We start from the raw sequence: 22,709 nt of genomic DNA, 5'->3' as shown, positions 1-22,709 counted from the left end.
CAGAAATTTCCTGCCTTGGCAATCAAGAAGACTTGGCAGTCGAGAGGTATTTTGTTTTGTTTTATTGTAAACGCACAGCACACCCCCAGGCAGCCCCACCCTCTGTTCTAATTCTATTAAATCTATTCCTTTTGGACCTTTCTTTTTCTCCATTGGAAAGCGGGACTGGGAGAAAGGTAGGGAGAGAGGCTGGAAAAGTGAGAATCTTCTATAAACATGAGAGCTGAGGATCCCCTGAACCCTTGATGGCCTCTTTACTTTCTCCTCCCTCAAATCTGTCACCTCCACTCATCAAACACCCAAGCTTCTGCCCAGTCTCCCACCCCCAGGAGTAGAGGCTGCCTTAATTGAGCTGAAATGTGTCATGTCACAGGAGCTGGCAATAATTAAAGGGTAAAGCAGACATCTGTGTCTTCAGAAAATAACACATATGCATACTGCTCTTCATTTCAAACTAATAACAATGTCATGCTAATATAATTAATGCCTCATTTATTGGGTCCAGTGGGAAATGAACTGTTCTACATAGTTGATTCTCCCAGAATCCTGGAGCCTCAAATTTGGGAAATCAAATCGTTTTAACATTTTTCGTTGTTCTGGGAATCTTTCTAAATGCACTGTATTATCCTCTATTTTCCTAAATAAAATGCACCCGACCATTTCTACCATTACGTACCCAGCACCTGGTGGAGTGCTCAGCCTCCCGATACATGTTTGTAGAACCAATAAATAAGTATAACCTCCAATGTTGAACTTTGATGGAAACAAAAAATGAACTCTTGGGCTGTGGAGTTAGAGAGGGCTCTTTGGCCTCATCTCAGATTGATTTTTGCATTCTTATTTGTGCTTCTGAATTCTCCTGTCTCTTCCTTCACCATAAAGTTGCCAGCTTCTTGCTTCTGTTTCTAAAAGTTCCTCCCTGCCCCATTAATGCACTGACTATAATCTGCTGTAGATCAGAATCAAGCTTATTAGGTCATGCCTGAAATAAAAGTAAAGAAAAGAGGCAGAGTGGCTCTATGAACTTTTGATGCCCGTACTGGCTACCCAAAGGCCTTTTCTGCTTCCTTCGGGTTTCTCAGCTGTGCTTCTCACATGGCTGCCCTTGCTAAATGAGTAACTCTCAGCTAAGTTAAGCATTACCATGAAAACTACAACAGAAACTCATAATAAAGGAGTCTTACTTGGGTTAGAACCTCTCACCACAGGTCATCCAGGAAAAGATTGTCACTGATCATAGGACATCACGTCTCAATTAACTGGTTCCTCTATGCTTGTGAAGCAAAGCCAACTGAGGTCACATTCCAGAAAAGGGTGGGGGATGGGAAGCCCCTGGTAGGCTATAGTACTTCTCAAAATTCAGGAGTAAACCTCTGCCAGGATATTTCAAATGGATCTTCCATTTGCTGGTGCTTTGGACCCTCTTTGAGTCCCAGAAACCCCAAATTTAGCATATAAGCAATCCAGCAGGGCTGAGCATTTCCCAGAGTTTCTCTGGAGTGGAAAGAATCTCTACTTTGTGGTAAACAGCTCTCTGAAAACAGAAAGCAAATGGATGAAAAGCCCGTTCTCAAGTTTACCAAAAAATCATTTAGCCTTCAGTAATGTATTCTGTCACTCACAAAGAGTGCAATGAAGGCAGCAATGAACTGGTTCTAAATAGGGAGAAAAGAAGGAAATGAGATTAGCATTGGGCCATTGGATCCCACCCTTGGTGTGCCTCTCCTATCATCTTGGTTCCAAAACAAACTGGTTAAGGCATAAGTTTTCTTCCCCCTACATGGTCTGGTCTAGGGCCAGAGAGTTTTTTCTTGGCTGGAGTAAGTAAGGGAATCAGGAGGCAGAACTCAAGCCTCACCCCTGAGTCAGCAGCTGTCTCACCAGGTGACCTCGGGCAAGCTGTCTGGGCCCTCTTGGATTCTAACTCTCGGTCTGTAAAAGGGATGATGATTGTACCCCTCTGCTCCAAGCATGCTGTGAGACTTGTTAATTGGTGTTTGGAAAAGCTTGTATCTTTGGATGAAGCATTTACAAGTTTTGAGCTCTGTTCTTAGCTGAGCCTCAGTTGGGTTTTCCTGACTATGGCAATGGACCGTTTATATATCCCTTTGGAGAACTAATTCCCTAACCCCAGGAGTGTGGTGGTGAATTGATGCCTTTATAAACCTCTTATGTCTCCCTCTGACTCATTTTTCATCTCATTTGTGATCAACATAGATTGCTTCAACTCTTAAGAAAAATTATCTGGAAAGCTTTAATTTTAAAAATATATGGTATAAACCAGATTTTTCTAAATCAAACTGTGGATTAAATACAGTTGTAAATGTAGCTTGCTTTAAATTTTTAATTTTGAGAAAAGATAAGGTTTTTCAAAGTGACTACACCACCCTCTGATACTCTCCTTTCTTTTAACAGCTGTGTTGACATACAATGACATACAGTAAAATACACGGTTTACATTGTACGATTTGAAAAGTTTCCGCAAATATATACATCTATGAAACTATCACTGCAGTCAAGATCTAGCCATTACCCCCAAAACTTTTGCCCGGATTCTTTCACTCCGTAAAATTATTTTGAGATTTATTCCATACTCTGAGGTGTATCACAGTTCATTCCTTTTTATCACTAGGTAGTATTCCACTGTGTGGATACGCCATGTTTGCTTATCTTTTTGCTTGTTGATGGACATTTGGGTTGTTTCAATGGGGCATATTGCAAATAAAGTTGCTATGGATATTCGTGGACACATGTTTGCATGGGTATATCTTTTTGTTCCTCTTTGGTAAACACCAAGAAGTGAATGACGAGGTCTTATGGTACAGTATTATCTTCTGTGGAGATCCTGAACAAACAGATATTGCATTTGGAGAAAAGTGTGATACATGTGAACCCCTACACGTGACTCTCTTGATGCCTACAATTGTTTATCACGGAACAAAAAAAAAAAAAATGTATACTTGCTTCTTCTTTCCTTATGTTATGATAATAAGAGAAAGAATTTGCCTTTGTGTTACACAATGCAACTTACAAAATGCTTTTGCACACCTTATCGTGATATATCCTTACAAGTAATGTCTTCTTTTCACTCTGATTCATTGCAGTTGGTCATCTCCTGACATAACAATAACACCTCCAAGACTGAATGAAGTATTCTAGGTCTCCAAAAAACTGCATATCCAAATTCCTTTTGCTCCCTCGTTTCTCCAAGGGCAACACTTACTTATGCAAGTCAAGCGCCCTGGCCAAAGGGTGCCTTGCCTCTACTTCAAAAATGAATCGGCAAGGTGCAGACCAGATTGTCCATCTGCTTGCTCTCGACTGCTGCCTTCTTTCTCTCAGTCCACACGTCTTCAGAGTCATCGGTCACTGTCTGTCATATCGTACAAACTTCTTGACTCCAACTCTTTCACAGAGGTCTCAGCTAGGAAGATACAGCAACTGCTCTTTGCAGAATTCCCAAGCCCTGAATCATCTTACCATGTTGTTTCGGTTAGAAAACAATATTATTGGGGAAATACTGTTGAAAACCAAACTTAATATTTTCACTGCCTCATGCCAGAAATAACTTGATTCAGTGGTTGTAGAAAAATTGCAGCAAGACCTTTAGAACCTTTGCTCCTGAAATCTCATCCTGCCTCCCTCCATTCCCTTCTATGCTGCCTGTTGCTAAGTCTTACTACCTTTTCTCTCTCAGTTTTCCCAGTGTCTGCTAAGGTGTGGAGAAGACTGTCAGTTCAAGACTATAGGAGATCATTCTAAAAAGAGTGTTTAGCTTTGGGACAACTGGTTTTCTAATTGCAAAAGTTAGGTTATATCCCACCCTACACAAAATTGTAATTTAATGTGGGTTCACAAATTAAAAGTAGAACTACTCAAGCACTGGGAAAATATGGAACTTTTAAAGTAACATTAGGTGGGAGAAGTCTTCCCAAGCAAGACATAAAACCTAGAATGCATAAAGGAAATTACTGATAAATTGGCTATGTAGATTTTCCATTTATGTAAGCGAAAACTATTATAACAAAGTTGAAAAGTAAGAAGCCGATTGGGAGAAAATAGTTGCAATATATCTACATAGAGAAAGAGATTACTACTCGTAATATAGCGAAAGCTCCCTACATTGAATTGTACCCCTAAGATGTATGCACTTTGGGGGCGCCTGGGTGGCTCAGTCAGTTAAGTGTCCGACCTCAGCTCAGGTCAAGATCTCCTGGTCTGTGAGTTCGAGCCCCCGAGTCAGGCTTTGTCAGAGCCTGAAGCCTGCTTCAGATTCTCTGTCTCCCTCTCTCTCTGCCCCTCTCCTGCTCACACTCTGTTTATGTCCCTCTCTCTCTCAAAAATAAATTAACATTAAAAAAACTGTATGCACTTTGCTGTATGTAAATTTTACCTCAAAAAATAAAAAGGACTGTAAACAAATATTAAATCCAATTATTGATAAGCATCTGAAATATTTAGTGTACTGATATCTACAACTTAGTTCAAAATGCACAAAAATGAGGTAAATTGATAAATGAATAAAGGAATAGATAGATAAAAGGACATATGATAAAGTAAGTACAGTAAAATGTTAATTATCCATCTAGATGGTAGGTGTATCGATGTTTATTTTTTTAACATAGTTTACTGTCAAGTTGGTTTACATATAACACCCAGTGCTCAGCCCAGCAAGTGCCCTCCTCCATGCCCATCACTCAGTTTTCCCCTGTCCCCCCACACTCATCAACCTTCAGTTTGTTCTCAGCCTTTAAGAGTCTCTTCTGGTTTGCCAGTGTATGGATGTTTAAACTACACAATTCTTTCAACTGCTCTGTGTGACTGAAAATGTTCATACTGGGGCACCTGGGTGGCTCAGTTGGTTGAGCGTCCAACTTCAGCTCAGGTCATGATCTCACGGTTTGTGAGTTTGAGCCCCGCATTGGGCTCTGTGCTGACAGCTCAGAGCCTGGAGCCTGCTTTGGATCCTGTGTCTCCCTCTCTGCCTCTGCCCCTCCCCTGCTCATGCTCTGTCTCTGAATACATTGTATGTAAATGACCATTTGCATAAGAAATAATAAAACTACGTGCCCATGCAAATATACAGAAAAAGTATCTAAAAGCAGACATTTTCAACCCATGATTCATCTTAGGAAAGAGTGAAAATAGAGAGAGGGATGGAAGACAGAGAAGGACCTTTAAGCTTCTACTCTGCAGACTTCTAGATCACCTGGACCTTTTGCAAGGAGCGTGTAATACTTTGGTAACTTTTTAAATTCCCCAAATTGATCCAAAATGCTAAAAATGACTAAAGTCTACATATCGCTAAAGCACCCTGTGGAAATTGCAAAATTCAGACAAGAATTCACATATTTTTCCCACCTAACATCAAAAGCCCGAAGTCTTCAGACAAAACATCTGGTGATCTTTTCCAGGACTTCTCTCTACTTCTCATCTGAATGTGTCAGCATTCGTGTCTATGAGGCAAAACAGTCACAAGCCTATAAATCATGTGAAAATTCTTTCTTCTCCCAGTTGCATCCCCCTAGGGCTTTACCCGACTCTGGATACAGTCTGCTCCCAATGGAAGACCCATTGATAGAAAAGTGTTCTTAAACATAATGGAACACATTCTGAGCTAAATATCAAAGACTAGATGGGTCAGAGAGAGGAGAGTTTTACAGAAACACTGCGAGCCAAAGGAAAGAGAAGCAAAGATGAGAAGTGAGAAAAAGCAGAAGGAAGATGGAGGCAGAGAGGAGACGAGGGAGAGGGGAGAGGGTAAGGAAATAGTTTCGATGTTAATGTTTGCTGTATTTTGACCCATGAAAAAATTCAGGAGGAATTTCGCCTTCTAGCCACGTACACATACATGTGTATGGAGCTGTTCAGGAAACCAATAGAGACTTTCTGGAAGCAGACAAAATGGTAAACCATTCCTTCAGAATGAGGGTTTTAGTTCTGCAGATATGCAGATATGGAAAGAGGAGAGGGAAGTGTTGAGTCAGGATACATTCTGAACGATTGCATGCCTGCAAGGAACAGGTTCCCTGCCCACGGAGGGACACAGGGCGTATTACAAACATTCTTGTTGTGAGTGGGGAGGGCATTCAGCCTCTTGCCCAATTGCAGCTTCCCTTGTGGGGACTGGATGGCTTGCATCTGGAATCTGGCAAAAATACCTGTGCTCGCTCAGGTGATGATGTCATGTGGCCAAGACCAAAATGCCTTTCACAGAATGTGTTTCTCACTACCGCTGCTAAAGGAATACCCCCACCCCATCCCATGATTTCGAGGGAGGCGGCGATGTGAGTGCCTGTCATATAAGTCCTTGTTTCACACTGCTGTGTAGTCAACACACGCGTATTGGGGAGTTAATTCATGCCAGACACAGTATTTTGCTCTGGAAATGCAAACATGAGTCATATGACCCTCTCCCCAAGAATCCCACAGTCTGGTAGGTTAATGTTTACCCACCAAATAGGACAGATGTTTGTAAAAGGCAGAGTGACAGCAAAAAGCCAATCTAGACCCACTGCTGGGGAGGGGGAGAGTCAGACCCAGTGTCACAGAAGGTGAACTCTGAGTTGCGCTTTAAAAATGAATAAGAGCTCAAGAAAATGAGAAGATAAGCCAAAGACAGGAAGAGGATTATTTCCAAAAGACGGCTGATCAAGGACTCTTACCCAAAATATACAAAGAAGTCTTAAAACTTAATGATAAGAAAACAAACAACCCGATTAAAAAATGGGCAAAAGACCTGATCAGACACCTCACCAGAGAAGATACACAGATGGTAAATCAGCATAAGAAAAGGGATTCAACATCCCATACCATCAGGTAATTGAAAATTAAAACAGCGACGAGACACCACCACACAGCAGTTAGAATGACCCAAATCCAGAACACTGACAGCACTAAATGCTGGTGAGGACGTGGAGCAAAAGAAACTCTCACTCACTGCTGGTGGGAATGCAGATGGGAGAGCTACTTTGGACTACAGTTTGATAGCTCCTTATATAGCTAATCATACTCTTACCAAATATCCAGCAATCACACTCCTTGGCATTTACGCAAGGAAGCTGGCAACGAATGTCCCCCCAGAAATCTGCACACAAAAGTTTATCGCAGCTTTACTCATAATTACCAACACCTGGGAGCAAACAAGGTGCCCTTCGGTAGGTAGTGGCTAAACAAACTCGGGTACATCCAGGCAATGGAATATTATTTAGTGCTAAAAAGAATTGAGCTCTCATGCCATGAAGAGACATGGAGGAATTTTAAATGCATTTTACTAAGTGAAAAAAAAACCCACACAGCTACACGCTGCATGATTCCAACTATGACATCCCAAAAGAAGGTAAAACTATAGAGATAGTAAAAAGATCAATGGATGCCAGGGGTTGGCGGGAGGAAAGGACAAATAATCAGAGACCAGAGGATGTTTAAGGCGCTAAAACTATACCGTAGGATCTTACAATAGTGGATACGTGTCATTACACATCTCTCAAAACTCATAGAATGTACAACACCAAGAATGAATCTTAATCTGACTATGGACTTTGAGTGATAATGATGTATCAATGTGGGTTCATCAGTTGCAATAAATATCCCACTCTGGTGGGGATGCTGATGGTAGGAGAGTGTGTAAAGGAAAGCTAGGAAGTATATGGGAACATTCCGTGCTTTCCACTCAATTTTACTGTGAACTTAAAAGTCCTCTAAAAAATAAAGTCTATTTAAAGGAAAAAAGAAGTAAATAGGAGGTATAGCACTAGCTACTACCTATGCCAATGCAGCTTCCCCTTGTAGGTAAAAGACACAGGCAAGGTCAAGCCCTCTGGATTACAAGGGTAATACTCATGTGAATAAATAAAATATATATTTTAAAAACCCATAATTGTATTTGATGAGTTCACCACGTGCCCAAGGTTGAGGGAAGGGAGATTATAAATGTAAGGCACTGAGCCCCGAGAATGGCATGTTATAAATCCCCAATACATGGTGGCTGTTTGCTTCATCATTATCATCATTACTAAAACATTTCGGGGGGGGGGGGAGCAACTTGTTGAAGGCACAGAGATTAAAGAAAGAAAAAACAAACACGAAGCTGTTGAGTTCATAGAGACTATCTCTGGAACACAGAAATCGAGGTAGAAGCAGTAAGGAGACAAGCCGGGTCTCGTAGAGCCATAATCTACTCCCAAAGAACTTTGGGCTTTATCCTGTAGACAAGCAGAGACAGTCTAACACAAGGGAGAACTGGAGATCACATGTGCATTTCTCAAGGGTTGAGAATGGGAGCCAGCCTAGAGGCTGCTGCCATCGTCCAAGAGGGGCACTGTGCACTGTTCTGGAAAAAGTAGCAGGGATGAAGGGTGGAGATGGAGATTGAGCTGATAGAATTGATAGGCTTAGTGACCACTGAGATGTTAGAGGAAGAAGAAGAGAGAGAAGTCTAGGATGGCATTTGGGTTTCTGATTTTAGTAAAGGGGAATGGTGGGAACACTAAGGGGAGGCACAGGTTGGGACAGGATGCGAGGTAAGGAGAAAAGAGCAAATGGCATATGAGCTCTCTGTCCATAAGTACGTGCCACATGGCGACGGGCATCGTGGCACCACCGGCGGCCCACATAGGCGCGTGAAGCACTAAACTCGGCCCTGCCACACTGCTGAGCCTTCTGCCCACATTATCTCATTTGATCCTTCTAACGACCTTATACAATAGATATTGCTGTTATCCCTGTCTTACAGATGAAGAAACTAAGGTTTCCAAACTTGCCCAAAGGCACGCAGTAAGTCGTGGAGCAGAGCTCTAAACCCACGTCTCTCCGACTGCGAAGCTCACGTCCTCTAAACCAAAATGTTGTGTGATCTCACTGAATCGCCAGCACCTCCAGCCCTTTCTCCTTGTGGCCTCGCCCTCAAGCACAGCCAATCCCCACCCGAACGCAGAGCTTGGTGAGAGCGCCCTCCTCTCTCAGCTGGGGACCGTTGCTCTATTTCCTAAGCACAGTTGCCTTGTTCCCATCTTCAGGTGGGACTGGGACAATCTGAAGACATCAGAAATCCACGAAAGGATTTCAGCGGCTATGGGGGGGGGGGGACATGTTCCACTCTGGCTAAAAGACGCCTCCCAGAGAAACAGCCTTTTTCTGAGTGTGCCACTGTCCCCTCCTGCGCACTGCCTTGGAACTAAATAAGCCATCATGGTGAGGTGGTTTTCATTAAAAAAAAAAAAGAAAGAAGTACAGCTAGGGATAAAAACCGTACCAAGAGGAAATGAAAGATGGATGTGTATTTGGTACACTTGTCATGAAAACCTTGGGGACTCTGAAATTTGCCCTCCTCGCAATGTGGGGCAATGGCAATTGCTACAGTTAATTAATGACTCTGACTTTTCGCATAGCAGTTTCCAAATGCTAGTCCTCGGGCCAAGTAAGTGCATGATGAAGTGTCACTACAAGATAAAATGAGAAAATAAGGGCACTGCAAAGTGCTCGTGTATGTGCAGGTATGTTACACACACAGGTACACATCAGTTTAACTTTTCTAACTGCCTTTCTTGGGAAGAACTTTTCTTTATTTTGAGACGATTATCTTCCCATTTTCAGAGCATTTTTTTATATTCTAAGCAGCAACTCCAAAATTCTGGCACAGCCATTGCAGTTAGCAAGCCTTAATCATTTAACCAACGTGCATTAAGCATCTACTCTCTGTGCGGCTCTGGGGATGTCCCAGGGAGCCGGTGACACCACCTGCCGCTCTTCAAGAGTTTCCTAGAGGGAAAGATAGGTGTCGATGATGTCATCAGAGCACAAGGAACACCAGCAAGGAGAAGCACAGGACATTGCAGAAGCATATGACAGGCAGCCTCGCCTCGCTGGGGGGATTGGGGAAGACTTCCTTGAGAAAATGGCGTTTAAGCTGAGGAAGAATGGGTAAGACGAGCAGAAATAAACGAAATGAAGTGGCCCTAAGTGGCAGCAAAGAGTGAGGCAGTTTTGAGTAACAGAAGAGGCTCAAGAGCTGGGAAGCTGGACAGAAGCCCTTTATTGTTTACATCTAGATGGTCTGTGGCTAAAAAGGAAAGTTCCCTCACTGTAAGGTAAGCGTGCATTTAACCCATAGTCTGCATCTCCCAAAAATGCTCCTGACTGCTTGCAGCAAAGTCGCCAACTCATGAATGTCTGACTGCACACAATTTCCGTTTGATAAATAAATGTTCACTGGGTAAGATTCTGTCACTGGCTGAGGAGGTTGGACAAACAGGTTACGTTGTGCTTTGTTTTTTTCTGATGCCTAAAATAAGAGGCTTGGTTCTTAGTGCTCTAAGGTCTATTCCCAGGGCAAACATTCCATAGTGATAAATGCATAACAGCTACCATTTACTGAGCATTTAAAAACTCGAAGTCACTGTGTTAGATGTTGTGTCTGTAATATTAGCAATCCCCATCACGGCCTCGTGAGATAAATGTTATTACCACCATTTTATAGATGAGAGACTCTGAGACATAAGCCAGAAGTTCCAAGGTCATGCTCTAGTATATAGCAGATCCAGGATTCAAACCCAGTTCTGTCTGATTCCAAGGCCCACGCTCTCTCTTATTAGTTTGTGCACACTACCATGAAGTCTTGTGATGTTCTATGATTCAGCTCGTTGTCCTTTCGATACCCTTCAGCCTGGCACTCAGTCTCTTCTGAGCCACTCTTCTCCCTGGCTCGAATCACAGGTGCCTTGGGACTGGTCAGCTATACTCATCCCCCGGCAGCACTCTGCTTTTGATGTTCATCCCCGATCTCCCCATCACGACCTCCCTCTCCCACTGGAATAAAATCAAGTAAGTAATGGGACAATAGCCCAAAGATAAAACACACTGAGTAGGGTCATGCAAGCACATAGGAGCAGATGTTATAAGAGTAGATATCTGAAGGGGCGCCTGGGTGGCTTAGTCGGTTGAGCGTCCGACTTTTGCTTGGGTCATGATCTCGCGGTTCGTGGGTTCGAGCCCCGCTTCGGGCTCTGTGCTGACTGCCTGCTCAGAGCCTGGAGCCTGTTTCAGTCTGTGACTCCCTCTCTCTCTGACCCTCCCCTGCTCACTCTCTCTCTCTCTCTCTCTCTCTCCTAGAAATAAATCATTTAAAAAAAAAAAAAGAGCAGATATCTGAAGTCCAACTTGGCTGATGGAGCAACTCCTATGGAGTAACAGGATAAAGGTCTGGGTGACCAGTCCCCTACAAGTGTGACACCTGGACCACAAACAGTGGAATAGAAGACACAACGATCCAGGCCTGATGCTGGCCAACAGTGGCCCAGGACACAGCAACGCAACTCCTGAGACTGAGGGACTGGGCGGACAACCAAGGCAGGCACTTCAGCCCTGAGGAACGAGGCAAGAAACACCGCAAGAATGGAGCCCAAGCCTGGGGCTTGGCCCACGGGACGAAGGAGGCACCAAATCATTTATGAGGGCTGCCTCATATGAGCCAGAACAGCAGCAGAACTCCCCCAAACAGAACAAGGGCTGTCCTCAGGTGTTGGGACGAATTTGAGTCTGATGTCTTGGACAGGGAATCACGGAGATCATTTCATTCATCTTGGCTACTTGGGTTCTAATCCTAGCCTGGATGTTTACCAGCTGGGCAACCTTAAGCAAATTGGAAGACGGCTCTCCATGAGTCTCTCATAAGTCCCGTATCTCTTTGAGAGAGGGAGGCACTGAGTATTCTTTGTTCCAGATTTAGCTTTTCAAGGACACGTGTAATAAACAGACTTGGAAGATAGAGTCTCCCTTTGGAACAAAATGCAAGAAGGTTTATTGCCCATTATTAAAGATTTGGGCCTCCTAAACTCTACATTCCTCTTCTATAGTGAAACCCACTTCAGGTGCAAGGATCATCTGGCCCACCTTGCAGATTTTCTCAACAAATTATATTCCTTCCCCCACCTCTTTCTGAGAGATAGGGCAGGGATCCTTAAAAAAGCTCACTGTAAATGCTAATCGTGCTCTGTTACTAATAATTGTTATTAACAAGACAAACTCTACAACTTCAAGCCCCAGCTCATTTCTTTGTCTCCATTTTGGCCTTTTCAAATAGGCGACAGGACAGAAGTTAGTCACATAATTTATACATATTGTCAAAAATGTTTATACTTACTTCTTAAGGGTTATTTTTAGCTCCCTGACTTGATTATCAGTGTTTGAGGGCAGGGATCATATTTCCCACCCCTTCTGGATCAGGTATCTACACTTAGCTTTATGATGAAGATGCCCAGCAAACACTTGTAAATGACTGAGTTTCATATGTCATCGTTCTCCATACCTATTACCAGGAGAAGCTTAAGAAAAGTCAATAGGAAAGAATGTTAATTGTTCTTAATCAGTTTTACTGTCTCTGTGATACAGGCTTTATAGCCTGGAGAGAGGGCTGGCTGATAAAAACTGTTCGTGGGATGGCAAGTCCATTGAACTTATCTGAAAGGCTGATTTAGCAGTTAATATGTTTATAGGATATTTGCATCAAGTGTATTATTAAACATAGGCTTAAGTATTTATATATGCAAAGCAAATGGCAATTATTCATATCAGTTTTTTCCAGCAACTCATCATGTGGAACGAGCCATCTGCCCACCCACAGGAAACAGTCAGGGTCAAACCTCAGAAGCCACATCTTTATCCTGTTCCTGGGATCTCTGAGCCACAACGCATGTCGTCTACTTCAAAAAGACGTTAATGAAATTAAGCTCTAAGCTATTATGGTCAGCAAGCAATAACTCTTCTGAGAAAAAGCCAAACTAAAGCAATAAGAACCAAAATCAAGCTGATCCTACAAATGCTCATTATGCTATTACCGTCATTATGCCCAGCGGGGTCTCCAGGCAGTTTATTTTCTCCAAGACAGTTGTTCTGCAGGGTTGTAGAGGTACCTGGGTCATAGTCTCCTAGTCTAACAGCTATGCATCTCGGACACACGGTTAGTGATGAGTTGAGAAGGCTGTCTCAATTAGTTATGCTAAAGATACGAAAGTGTTCCTATAGTCACCAGCACAAATCCAAACTGATGCTGTCATCGAATATGAGAGTCCACGAATTTGTATGAATCTATCATTTCACAAGCCTGCAAGTGAGGACTGGCACTCTCAAAGAGCGCCCAAATGTGGAAGTCTACTAGGATTAGAATCCAACACACTATCAACAGCCGAACTATGGAAAGGGCCCAAATGTTCATCGACTGATGAAGAAATAAAGAAGAAATGGCATATACATATATACAATGGAATATTACTCAGCCATCCAAAAGACTGAAATCTTGCCATTTGTAACCATGTGGATGGAGCTAGAGCGTATTATGCTAAGATAAAACCCATATGATTTCATTCATGTGTGGAACTTAAGAAACAAAACAGATGAACATGAGGAAAGGGAAGGAAAAATACAGTAAGATAAAAACAGAGAGGGAGACAAACCATAAGGGATTTTTAAAGAGAACAAACTGAGGGTTGCAGGAGGGGACATGAGTGGGGACGGGATGGGCTAAATGGGGGATGGACACTTGTGATGAGCAGTGAGTATTATACGTAAGTGATAAATCACTGAAGTCTACTCCTGAAATCAATGTTACACTCTATGTTAACTAACTTGAATTTAAACAAAATCTTGGAAGGAAAAAAGAAGAATCTGACAACACTTCAGCATCTTCATCTCCTGTGAGTAAAGAAATACAAGAGGCCCTACCTCTGGTCTAAAGTACAGATGGCCCATGACATTCCTTAACTTGGATTTTCAAACACACACACACACACACACACACGCGCATGCACGCACACAAGTCTTTGAGGTAACATTACAACCTAGGGGAAAAAAGTGAAATCATGTATGTTATGTTTCTGATTCATCATTAGCATTCACTGAATGTTTATTCAGTTCTCTCTCTCCATTCTCCCTAAAGGAAGCAGAAACTAGAGCTAAGAATGTGCCAGGTCAGAAACAGTACAAGACCACAGCCTGCTTCATCAAATGCTACCTCCATCCTAGCCAGCCACGTGTGGGGCGGAGGGCAAGAGGAAAACCCAGACATCTGCTGCTGCTGCAAATGGAAACACTTGTCTTTAAAAGCTTGTGCTTTGATAAGATCCGCCCAGATAGGTCCAGGTTATCATCTCTAGGTGGCTAACCACCTCGCTGAGAGTGCTCACTTGGGCCTCAGAAACAACTTCGCCATCTCTTTCTTTCACCAGAACATGAAGCATTTGCAGTGCGACTGAACTAGACTGAGAGCCAGCCTTCGGTCCTTCTCGGTTGTGCATTTGACAACCCCCACGTCACCCACTGCCCGGTCACTCCTGTGCAGGCAGCCAGGCGGACCACGCGGCCCGGGACCGGCTCTAAGAGCAGACCTCCAGCACATCGATTGACGAACCCCGCAGAGTTCATTAAAAATCAGAAGCAGTGGGTCAGGTCTCACAGACCAATATATCGTTGTCATTTGTTTCCACCCAAGAGGTGAAACTCCAACCTTGGGCAAGTCGAACTACTCTCTCTATAAATTAAGTACCATTATGCCAGGCGGCAGATATCAGATATGTCAAGTATAAATAGCTTTGAGATCTTAAGATGAAAGGTCCCGTTCCCTTTGCTCTGTGCGATGTTATTTGCAAGAATCCCCTGGTAATGTCTTGCGCCTCTTTTGCCCGCGCCTTCCCCTCCCCTCCCCCACCCCCTTGGACACTGAGCTGGAGGGAGTGCCCCGGAGACTTTCCCCGGTTTGCCAGAGGGATAGAAAGAGTGAGGCGCTCAGGGCTAACTTCTGAGATTTAGAGAGTATTTGGAATAAACTCGCCCCCGAAAACCAAAATGTCAGACAAGGAGCAGTTTTAGAAAGTACTGTATCAGAATGACTTGTGGTACCTGCCATACAAAAGGTAATGTTTTAATGAGTGTTTTTGCTTCCTTCATTCAAGGGCCTTGGAATCCTTTAGGATGAAAGGTCCCGGGAGCCTGAAAGGGATTAATGACAGGCTTTGGGTGTTATGATCCTCCCACAGGGACACCGACAATCTAGAGGCCAGAAGGTAAGTTTTCAGCCTGAAGCACCCAGGTGACATGCAGTTTCTGCTGCTGCAGAAATCCTCTGCCAGAATGACCAGCCGCATCGAGAAAACGAAGGAGGGCAGGAGAGCAGTCACCCCCAGGCGAATAACAACACCCTCACCTCAATCCTGAGGATGACAGTTTGAATTTTACATTTTCCAGATGAGTAAACTGAGGCAGCAGATTAAGTCACGTGCTCAAATCTGAAGATCTTATAAGTGGTGCAAAAACAGAATTTGAAGCCTGGGCACCTGGGTGGCTCAGTCGGTTTAAGTGCCTTCAGCTCAGGTTATGATCTCACAGTTTGCGAGTTCAAGCCCCACACTGGGCTCTGTGCTGACGGCTCAGAGGAAAAGGCTGCAGGAGGGCCACGCGGAGCTCTGGGCAGACACTTCCAGATACAGACCGTGTAGAGCTCATTCAGAACAGACGGGACGGTGAAAGAACAGGATACTACCCCAAAGAAGGGATTGCTGAAGGACCAGGGCATCCTTAACCCCGAGCAGAACAGACTGAGAAAACAGGAGAGCTATCCTCACATACCTGATCGGTTCTCCTGGGAAGAGAGATGAGAATTTGCCCGATGGACCCAGGGGAAGAATTTACGTAAAGGCAAAGAAGCTAATTTCAGCTCATGCTCCGAGCTGGCCAGAGACAGACGCACTGCCTAGTCTTAGCAAAGATGTTTAGGTTCAAGCTAGAGGCCCACTGGCATGCTTGTTAGTAACACGTCTTTCACTTTCAAAGGAGTCCTGATCTGGGTCTAAAATACTGGTCACCAGAAAGAGGGGACGCAGCCCCTTAGCTCCTGGATGACTTGTGTAGGTTCTAAGGTATTTCCAAGCACGTCATTTTTAAACCTACATATACAAGACTTTTTGAGATACTCATCCCATTAATGATTTGTAGCTACGAGGACTACGCTTTTTATCTACTTTTCCATCATTTCCATTGTGGTGATTGAGCACGCTCCTTCGCAGGCCTGCTCTGCTTTCCTGTCTGTGAGCTCCAACCGGCAGAGAGGAACCAAGCCCGGGAATGTTGTGCTGAATGGAAAAGGCAGGAAAGTTCTGTTTGACTTGGAATTCCACAGCATGTGGCAGCGGGGCGGAGGAGTGGCTGCGCTCTCTGAACAGGGTGTTCTTTGGGGCCTAGAAAACTTGGTGAAAGAATCTAAGTTCCAAATAAATGGGAGGGAAGGGCGGAAGGGATGGGCAGGGACCAGGCCCGGTGTCCCTGTGTGCCAGGGGAAAACAGCATTCAGGGACACCGTCACTCTTCGGTGTGGGAGCACTGCTTTGTTTTGCATCACTTTCTTTCTTTTTTAAAGAAAATACATCGCCAGGCTAGGGGCTAAAATAGTCATTTGAATTACAGTGTACAGGGAAGGAGGGATTCAGAGGGAAAAAAAAAAAAAGAGACATGAGAGAGGGAGAGAGGCCTCAGAAAGGAAAAATCATTTAGGAAAAAGAAGTAAAGAGATTCTCGTGTGGTCTGGGTACCAGGCGGATGCGGCCTCCATCAGAGGCCGAGAGCGAAATTTCTCTCAAGTTCCTTTTGGTTTACGATGTGCTGATCGTTGCAAAGAAGAACTTCAGTCCTACACAGTGTGGGAGAACAGAGAACCCTTGGCTGGGGTCACCTCTTCCCCTGCTTGGTTCTGGGGCTTTACCCCAGTCACTTCACCTCTTTGAGCCTCAGGGTCCATGTGTGTCCACACGAAACCTTTAGGACACTGTGTTTCCAAAGCCCCTTCTTTTTTAAGTTTATTTTGAGAGAAAGCGTGAGTGGGGAAGGGGCAGAGAGAGGGGGGGAAAGAGAATCCCAAGCAGGCTCTATACTGTCAACACAGAGTCCAGTGCGGGGCTCGAATTCACAAACCATGAGATCATGCATGACCTGAGCAGAAATCGAGAGTCCGACACTTAAACTTACTGAGTCACCCAGATGCCCACCAAGGCCCCTTCTAACTGAAGTTCAGTGATTCTATAGTTAAAGTCCAAAAGAGCTTGTCATTGCCCTGGGCACCTCCTCCATGTGAGGCAATGGAATGGGAAGAGCAGCAGGAGGGGAATCTGTCTGTCCATGAGGGTTCTTGACATGCTTGTAAAAAGGAATTGGACTGATGAGAAATGCAAGGAGTGAAGCCCTTAGACTTTTCCTCTTACTCCGTGTCTGATGATCCCCAAAGAGAAGAGCAAAAACAATCTCAGATTGCCCCCTCTCTTCTGGAAATATCCTCAGAAAATGAGATGATGGTGGCAAGTCAGAGTGTCTCTTCTGAGGGGCTGAGGAGGCACAGACAGGAGGCCTAGGGGACGTCATTGGCTGATGTTATCAGAGGCCAGCTCAGGGTTCAGACTCCACGGGCCAGGTGTAAAGTGGGTCATGAGTTAACACCACGAGTTAAAGCAAAGAATCATTGGGGCGTCTGGGTGGCTCAGTCGGTTTAGTGTTCAACTTCAGCTCAGATCATGATCTCGGAGTCAGTGACTTCAAGCCCCGCGTTGGGCTCTGTGCTGACAGCTCGGAGCCTGGAGCCTGCTTTGGATTCTGTGTCTCCCTCTCTCTCTGCCCCTCCCTTGCTCGCACTCTGTTCCTCTTCCAAAAATAAACATTTTAAAAAATTAAAAAAATCATAAAGCAAAGAATTGGGAAGGGGAAATCTGGCAAAATGTGGAATGGAAAAGGGGAAGTCTCAGGGCAGAAATATTTGCAGAAGACCCCGAAAGTCCTAGGAAGCCAGAACAGCCGGCGACTAGTTACCCTCCCACATGGAAATTCTGTTCTGGGTTCTCAACAGCATCCCAAACCCAGCCAGTTGCTGCCCAGATGCCTGCCAGCGGCCACACAGGCCCTGGACAAAACAGTCACTAGTCAGTGCAGACACACATGTTGGAGTGAAGGGAACATATCTGAGCTCGTCTCCTGCTGCTTCCGGAGAGCCGGGTTTGGGTCTGTGTTGTTTGAGAGCCCAGTTTGTGAACCAGGGCCACTGAGGGGACACATCCGCTAAAGGGCCCTGTACACCAGTGCCTCCCAAAAGTCAGTGCAGCCCATGATGCGTTGAGCGTAGCTGTCACCTCTAGGCAAGAAGCCACCAATAAGGCTGCATGCCCCAGGTGAGTGACATCATAATAGTACCTGTGTGTGCTAAAGCCCGTGTATCAGGCTTTACAGTGTGCCTAGCTTTGATGTACGGTACCTCATCGGATGCTATAACAACCCCATGAAGTAGATAGAACTGATACTACCACCCCTGGTTTAAGAACAAGAAAACTGAAGCTCACTGTGACCGAATGACATAGTCAAGCTCCCACGGCTAGGGAGTGTCCGACCGTACACAGACTTTCATCTCAATTAATGAAAGGCAGTACTTCAAAAAAGAAAGAAAGAAGCACCACCCACTGCTTTTTGCTTTGCTTTGGAATTTAATTTATTTACGCCACTGTGGATATGAGCCCCAAGGAAGAGAAGCATGTGAGCTTTCCTGCATACGAGGCTCTAAATACCTAGCAAATCATTAACGTCTCCCTGCTGACTCCCCGCACACACTACACACAACTGCCCGGAATCACACTGGGTAGAAAAGTTAATACTAATCCCTGCTGCACTCCGGCACCAATTAGTACCTAATGTATGGAACACCCACGCAGTCTTCACCGAGCCCTGCAGGGCTTTATGGCCACAGAGTAAATGCTGTCTTTATTCTCAAGGAATTTACAGTCTTAAGAGGAAGTAGAAGATGCATATCAAGTAACACATGGTATAAAATGTTTCACAAAATGCCAGCGTGAATGGGAGTATATGAAATCTAAACATAGGTGGACGTTGTCCCCGGGAACATCATTAGGGTCTGGTCATATTTCTACACCTAAAGCTAATTGCTGTGAACAAGCATATTTGCCTTGCTCGCCATCCTTAGTAAATAAAAATGCACTTGCATAGTTTCAAAGGCATGCTTTGATTTCATAGCCTTGCATTTACTACTACTATAGCTAATACACTGCACACTTCCTTTTATCCTTTAAATGCTTTTTATGTCAATTAGGACTATTAATAATAACAGCTTCCATTAATTACACGGTTCCTATGTGCCTGGCACTGTTAAATGCTTTGTATTTACTACCTCATTTAATTTCTTCTAAGACCCTATGAAATAGCTATTTTTAGCTCTACTCTCTGGATACAGAAACTGAGGACTAGAGAGCTTTGAATGACCCTGCCCACACTCACGCAAGCTTGTAAGGAAAAAGTAGATTTGAACCAAGATCTGTCTAAATCCAAAGCTTATAGTGTTCCATTTCAGCTTTATGACACCCTTATGAAGTAATTAGGAAGGGTTTTATTAACCCCATTTTAAAGATGAAGAAATGGATTTGCCCAGTTTCAGCGACTTACCTAAGAATTTTGGCACTAATCCTGCAACCCCATTCCACTTAACAATCTACCCCATCATCTTTCCACGGTACCAGCCACTACGTGCATGAAGAGGAGAAGCCGGAATATTATAATCGGCTTTGAAACCAAAGTATAAGCAAGAATGCAATCCACGCGTTTTTAAATTGTTATTTGCTATGTGAGTAGCATCGCATCCAAATGTTAAAAATTCTACCCTTTACCCAGTAGAGAATGCAGGTGCTTTGGACTCTTCAAAGCCAAGCTGAAAATGACCCACATCTGAGAAAACTCATGCCCTGGACTCTCTCAAAGGCACAGGGTGCCAGAGATGGTTGGAACCTTGAGCAGACTCGCTTGAGTACTCACCACCCGACACTAGCAGTTATGTTGGAATCACCAGTGACTCAGACTCCAAACTCCCTGGGAATCCCTCCCTGCAAGCCCTGTCCACTCTCAGTTTGCCTCCATGGATAGCCACCTTCTCTGAGCTTCCTCCATGTTTGTTAGTCATCCTAGTAAGTTGGGTAACATGTGTGTTCAAGCCGTGGTGCTTTGGCTTGCACAAAGACCCCCTGAGAACTACAGTCCTGATGTCACTTACCAGAAGGTCAAGGGTCATGACCTGTATTGTCATATCCTCGGGTTGCTCATGGATGAAATAATATTACTAAGTCCACCTGACTGCATTATGGGGACTAAAGGAAGCCGTGAACAAAACCGCCCATAGCATAGTACATTGCAAGGAGTCAATGAATACTAGCCAGCCAGTATTGTATTACATCACATTATATGATGTTATGTTATTAATAATGTGATATCATTATCTTATTATTACTATTCATGAGGAGTTTGAGTATATTGAACTTAATTAAGGAGAGGATGACTAATCAGTATAGGCAATCGGATTTTTTCCTTAAAAAACTCTGAATTGGATCCTTTCTCAACCAAACAATGGTTTAAGAAAGGAAAAGGCAAGAGGTAGAATTATTCGTATAGCCCATTTGGGTCACGCTGTGCCTGTGATGTCTGAACGGATCGGGGAAGAAGGCAAGGCTGAAAACCACCTACCTTTTATGTATGGGAGAGACAAGGGGCTTACACGATGAGGCTAATTTTGAGGACCTTTGCTTCTTTACTCACAGAATCCCTGCATATTCCATTTTTCTGTGATAAATTAAAAGCAGTGAGGCGCAGAGTAGACTTGCCTTCCTGCAAGTCTGTGTATGAGCTGAAGGTGAGGAGGAAGGTTGAAGCGATTTCCATTTCCGCCACTGCATTAGTTTTCTAAGGCTGCTGTAACGAATGACCACAAACCCGATGGCTCAAAACAGCAGAAATTTACTGTCTCAGACTTCTGGAGGCCAAAAGTCTGAGAGCTATTCCACTAAGCCAAAAGCAAGGTGTCAGTAGGGTCGCATCCCCTCTAGGGGCTCAGGAGAGCACCCTTCCTTGCCTCTTCGCGTTCCTGGTTGTGCCATATTCCTTGGCTTGTGGCCACATCAGTCTGGCCTCTGCTTCCACGGCCATATTGCCTTGTCTCCTTCTGTGTGTGCCCGGTCTCCCTATGTCTCTCTCTTATAAGGACACACGTCACTACATTTAGGGTCCACCTTGATATCCAGGATAATCTCCCCATCTCAAGGACCCTATCTTCATTATATCTACAAAGTCCTCTTCTCTTCTCTTCTCTTCTCTTCTCTTCTCTTCTCTTCTCTTCTCTTCTCTTCTCTTCTCTTCTCTTCTCTCTTCTCTTCTCTGTGTGTGTGTGTGTGTGTGTGTGTGTGTGTGTGTATGTAAGTTAACATTCACAGGCTCTAGAGATCAGGATGCAAATATTGTTTCGGGTTGGGGGGGGGGGGTTGCATGTTGAGCCTCCCGCAACCACTTTTTCGGCTAAACACTGCACCCAGATCTGTTTATACCACCTTCACCAGATTCAAAAGGGAAGATTTTGGAAATGTTCCTGCCTCGACTACTCTTCTTGACTTTGAAGAGATTTTTCCCCAGACCTCCACACAACAGCTTCAGATACTAGAACAATCTGATCTTATTCAATCCATTTCAAGTCAACAAATGAGAACCAGGGGCACCTGGTTCATGATCTCACGGTTCGTGGGTTCGAGCCCCGCGTCGGGCTCTGTGCTGACTGCCAGCTCAGAGCCTGGAGCCTGTTTCAGTCTGTGACTCCCTCTCTCCCTCTGACCCTCCTTGCTCACACTGTCTCTTTCTCTCTCTCCTAGAAATGAATAAAAACATTTAAAAAAATTAAAAAAAATTTTTTTTTAAATGCTCCTTGGTATTTGTTAGGATTATGTTAAATTTGTAAATGAACTTAGAGAGAACTGACATCTTGATCAAGTTGAAACATGCCAAGAACAAGGCATGTTAATTCCTTTTGTTCAAATTATCGACAGATAATTTGGATCTGGCGTCCTCTCTTAGGCATTTACTTAGGTATTTTAGCTAATATGAAGCTCCCCATTGTACAGCCAGACCATACATGCTTTGCAGGCTCAGAGGAAAGGGAGAGACAGACGACTGGAATTACAAGAGAAGGCTTTGGGCTGAATAGAGACTGGAATCGTGCGTCCTGAAGGTTGTGTACAGGATTTGGGTGAGGTGGCAAAGAAGAGGAGGGGATCCCGGTGAGGGGCAGGCAGGCAAAGCTCAGGGGTGGACGGAGGGTGACCTGTCTCAGGACAGAAAGCCCCCATCCAGACTCTTAGCTGGAATAATGGGAAAGACACCACCCCGCTCTTTAAGCCGCAGTTATGTCTCAGTGTTAATAGCTCCCAGATCCTCATTATATACTCTTCAAATTATATTAATGAACACCAGCTAGCTTTCCAGATACTGGAATGGTAATTTCTGCACGTTATTGCCTTTTCTGGGAATGGTCTAGAGCGGTGTTATCCAATACAGTAGCTACTAGTCACATGTGGTTATCGAACCCTTCGGTGACCAATGCACCTAAGGAATTGAATTTCTTTTGTTTTTAACAAGGTTTTTTAAAGTTTGTTTTTATTTTGAGAGAGAGATAAGCGAGCAAGCAGGGGAGGGCCAGAGAGACGGACAGAATCCAAAGCAGGCTGATGCCGGGCTCCAACCGACAAACCGTGAGATCATGACCGGAGCCAAAATCAAGGGTCAGACGCTTAACTGACTGAGCCACCTAGGCACCCGTGGAGCTGAATTTCTGATTTTATTTCATTTTAGGCGGTGTGAGCCATTTTTCC

Source organism: Hyaena hyaena, unplaced genomic scaffold, assembly GCF_003009895.1.
Source record: "Hyaena hyaena isolate Hyena2069 unplaced genomic scaffold, ASM300989v1 scaffold_164, whole genome shotgun sequence".
Taxonomy (NCBI): Eukaryota; Metazoa; Chordata; class Mammalia; order Carnivora; family Hyaenidae; genus Hyaena; species Hyaena hyaena.
This window is presented reverse-complemented; position numbering follows the sequence as displayed.